The sequence below is a fragment of the Mobula birostris genome, chromosome 13, assembly GCF_030028105.1.
Source record: "Mobula birostris isolate sMobBir1 chromosome 13, sMobBir1.hap1, whole genome shotgun sequence".
NCBI lineage: Eukaryota > Metazoa > Chordata > Chondrichthyes > Myliobatiformes > Myliobatidae > Mobula > Mobula birostris.
The window spans coordinates 25,212,709-25,217,129 of record NC_092382.1 but is presented as its reverse complement, the minus strand read 5'-3'; the positions used below and the strand labels follow the sequence as shown (position 1 = coordinate 25,217,129).

At 48.2% G+C, this 4,421-nt stretch overlaps 2 non-coding genes across 2 annotated transcripts; one reads left to right on the top strand and one right to left on the bottom strand.

The window, feature by feature from the left end:
* Positions 1-372: 372 nt before the first annotated feature.
* On the bottom strand, positions 373-461 carry trnar-ucg (transfer RNA arginine (anticodon UCG)). The gene is given in 2 exon segments: positions 373-408; positions 425-461. It is a non-coding gene; the product is annotated as a tRNA-Arg (tRNA).
* Positions 462-1,330: 869 nt separating this feature from the next.
* trnas-gcu (transfer RNA serine (anticodon GCU)) lies at positions 1,331-1,412 on the top strand. Its single transcript has one exon. It is a non-coding gene; the product is annotated as a tRNA-Ser (tRNA).
* The last annotated feature ends 3,009 nt before the right edge of the window (positions 1,413-4,421 follow it).

Here is a 4,421-nt window from a genome sequence, read left to right as displayed (position 1 = left end):
GATATCCCAGAGCAGGGAGAGAACCAGGAAGAGGAGGGGGGTTGGAGACAGGAGAATGTACCGTCAGCGCTGGGCGATGAATTCTTGCCGATAAGGCGGGCTCGGAGACGGAGGTAAATGTGAAATAAACTTCACCTTCCCAGCAGCAGCTCCTCCTGAGCGTCTGAGAAGCTCCAACCAATTGTTTATGAAAGTGTCTGCAGAAATACACACGGAATAGACACATAATATTATATGTTGCATACAACGAATACGAGGCGTTACGTTTTCCCCGAGGGTGTAGTACTCCCATTAATCCCCACGCGGAATTGAGACAACCATGCTGCAGAGAGTGAGAGACAGAATGGAACCGAATCCGCCAGTTTGTCAAAACGACCGCGGCAGGACTCGAACCTGCAATCTTCTGATGACTTCTAATCAAACACCGAAGTCAGACGCCTTATCCATTAGGCCACACGGCCGTATTCTGTGAGAATGGGGAACATGCTGAATGCTGCAAGGAGTTTCCCCGTGTAGAATGATTTCCTCGCCGAGCTAAAAGTACTCGCATGCAGTGATTTCATTCCAGGTGAACATTCGATCACTGTTGTCAATATCTCTCCATTCATTCCTGCTCTGGGCTGTTCAATATTCTGTTTCTATCACACAGAAAGGAATTCTCAAAGGCACATCCCACTGTCTCTTGCAGCGGCGTTTTATTCTGGGATTAGAATAAGAGAAAATGGTCCACCACATTCAATACATTATTGATAGAGTGAACTCGATCTCTTTTTAGGTATTTCAGCCATTGGTTTGGTATTCCAGAGCCGGGCCGCCATGTGTTTGTGCCGGGTAAGCGTTCGGGTGTTCGGATCTGCGGCTGCGCAGAGCGTGTCATCGTGTCTGTAATGTGGTAACTATCGGGTTATTGCATTTGCCCAATACACGGAAAGTCGTCATTCTCGAACCAAATGGCAAATTCCGATAATATCTGTTTACTTGAAATCGAGCAACATGCTATCAAAGCTATTGAAATCTTATTTAATTCAACATAAATTTATCTCATTTTACAACTCAAAACATTCACAGTTTCTCCGAGTTACAGAGCACGGAATCGATACTTATGCCATGCGTCCATAGCGTCTAAAGTGCATAAAATAACTAATTCCATGTTTCCTGTGGTTGGCACAAATCTCTCTAAACTGTCTTTATCCACCTCCATGAATTCTGGTAAGCACGGCGAGCAAAGTAAATCGGCATAGAATCTGAACACACATGTGTGGACCTTAAGCAGAAGTTTTAAATGCTGTGAAAAAATTCAGAACTTCGGAACACAACAGAGGAAAGAGCAGACGAGGTGGCCGAGAGGTGAAGGCGATGGACTGCTAATCCATTGTGCTCTGCACGCGTGGGTTCGAATCCCATCCTCGTCGCGACATGTGAATCGGGGGACCACCTTTGAAACTGTCACTTTAAAACATCCAAGCCTCCAAATTTTGTCACAGGGACGCCAGACAATTCGTTACGTGAGTCATGAAAAGCAATATTCATCATTAATTTATCACTAAATTTGGCCTCAATACGACAAAATACAGGAACAAAATTAGGCTATTCGGCTGACCGATCTCCGCCATTCGATCACGGCTGACGCCTCACCTTCAGTTTTGTGAACAGTCTAAAGTTTTGAGTCCCTCATCTTTAGAAATATGTGCTAGCATTGGAGAGAGTCTAGAGGACGTTCACAAGGATAATTGATGGCTCTGGGACTCCACTAGCTGGAATTCAGAAGGATGAGAAGGGGATCTCATTGAAACTATTTGAACGTTGAAAGGACTAGCCGGAGTAGATGTGTAAAGGGTGATTACCATGGTGGGAGAGTCTAGAATGAGAGAGCACAGAGTCAGGATAGAAGTGCGCCCTTTCAAAAAAGATTTTGGCCAAACGGTGGTAAATTTGTGGAATTTATTGCCACATCCAGTTGTGGAGGCCATGTCGTTGGGCGCATTTAAGGCAGAGATTGGTAGGTTTTTGATTGGAGATGGCACCAAAGTTACGGGGAGAGGGCTGGGAACTGGAGTTCATGAGGAGAAGATAAAAGGATCAGCCGTGATTGAATGGCGAAGCAGACTGGATGGGCCAGACGGCCTAATTTTGCTCCTATGTCTTATGGCCTCATGGTCATACACATCATTCCTCTCAACTCCATTCCCCTGCCTTCTCCTCGTCGCATTCGACACCCTTACTACCTGTCCACCACCTCAAACGCCGCTATAAATATACCCAGTTACTTGCCTTTCAAGCTGTCCGTGGCAATAAATTCCACAAATTCATAACTTTCTGTCTACAGGAATTGCTTCTCGTCCTTTTCTAAAGGGACGTCATTATCTGAGGTTGTGCCCGCTGGCCCTCGACTCTAGCACTACATGAAAATCCTCTCCATGGTCTGACCACAGACCTCTATCGAACACCACCCAGCCCATATCTCACCCGTCAGACCCTGAAGCCGTTCTCATACCACCCCACCATCACTGAAGCTGCATCTCCGCTCCCGCACTGGCTTGAGCAGCAACACAAGACCAGGGTACCTAATCTTGATTCTGTGGGCCCATAACTGCACAGCAGCCGCTCCCGCAGCCCCCATCTGACCCCTCACGCTCAGCAGACGCCTATTGCTCAACGACTACAGAACCCCACCACCCACCGGGAACATCGACACGAACAGCAAGCCACAGCACACCCCGACGCTCATTCATCTAACTGACTGCACACCGCCCCCTCGGGTCCGATATCTGTGGATCCACACACTCACTCCCCACACTCACACATCTAACTGACCGCACACCGCTCCCTCGGGTCCGATATCTGTGGATCCACACACTCACTCATCTAACTGACCGCACACCGCCCCCTCGTGTCCGACATCTGTGAATCCACACACTCACTCATCTAACTGACCGCACACCGCCCCATCGTGTCTGACATCTGTGAATCCACACACTCACTCCCCACTCTCACTCAACTAACTGACTGCACACAGCCCCCTCGTGTCCGACATCTGTGAATCCACACACTCACTCCCCACTCTCACTCATCTAACTGACCGCACATCACTCCCTCGGGTCCGATATCTGTGAATCCACACACTCACTCATCACACTCACTCATCTAACTGACCGTACACCGCTCCCTCGTGTCCGATATCTGTGAATCCACACACTCACTCCCCACTCTCACTCATCTAACTGGCCGCACACCGCTCCCTCGGGTCCGATATCTGTGAATCCCCGGGAGGATGCCTTTCGGCATTTTGACCCGGCGCTGCTTCGCGCGTCATTCTGCAGTTTCCCGTAGGTAGTGAAAGTCTACGTTGATTGTATCAGTACAAGCCAGGTTTAACAAAGCGATAAGGGGCAGAATCCTCTGATTCTGAACGGGGAAAGGGAGGAAAGAGGGAGGGCCATTCTTTGGGAAATCAGTTTCGCTGGCCACCACAGAAATAACCCAGTGAACGCTCTAGAAAGAGGTCACTCGCCCTATCTAATATAAGGTTCAGACTTTGTATATCACTGTTAGGGCTGCACTTTGAGTGTTGTGAGCAGATCTGCGCTCCTTCGCTTAGAAAGGGTATGCCGAAACTACAGAGGGCCCAAGCCTGGTTTACGAAAACGATTCCAGGTATTAATGGCTCGTCATATGAAGAGGGTTTGTTGGCTCTGTCCCGGTGTTCACCGGAATTCAGAAACATGGGCTGTGACGTCATTGGAACATACCGAACGGTGAAAGGTCTTGACAGAATGGATGTGGGGTGGATACTTTCTAAGAATGGATGTGGGGTGGATAATTTCTATGACGAGAGAGGCTAGGAACAGACGACGCTGCCCCAGGGTAGAGGGGGGTCTTTGTAGAACGGCGAACAGAATTAATTTCGTTAGCCAGAGAGTGGTGAATCTCTGTAGTTCTTTGCCACGGGCACCTGTGGAGACCAAGTCTTTATGTATATTTAAGAGGGAAAGTGACAGACTTTTCATTGTGCTGGTTCGGGAGAGAGAAAGCGGGACACTGGGGCTGAAAGGAAAATTGGATCAGCCATGATAAAATGGTGGAGCAGACTCGATGGGCGACCTGGATTAATTCTGCTCCTACTCCTGATGGCCTTATGGTCTTACCTTCTTTGTGCTCAGTATTATTGGAGCCGTCTCGTTAACTTTGAGATCGATATCTACACATAAGTTGCCCGTCATCTGTGTATGCAGTTACCTTTGAAGACTCCTGGTGAACCCATTTCCATCACAGGATCAGACAGCGTCATCCAATGCACAAACACTTCTTGTTTGTAAACCACAGCGTATGTAGCCCAGCTGGTATCCCGGTAAATCTTCTCTTCACCCACTTTCACGTTTCCACCGTTTTCCTAAACACAACATCTCAAGTGTGGTCTAACC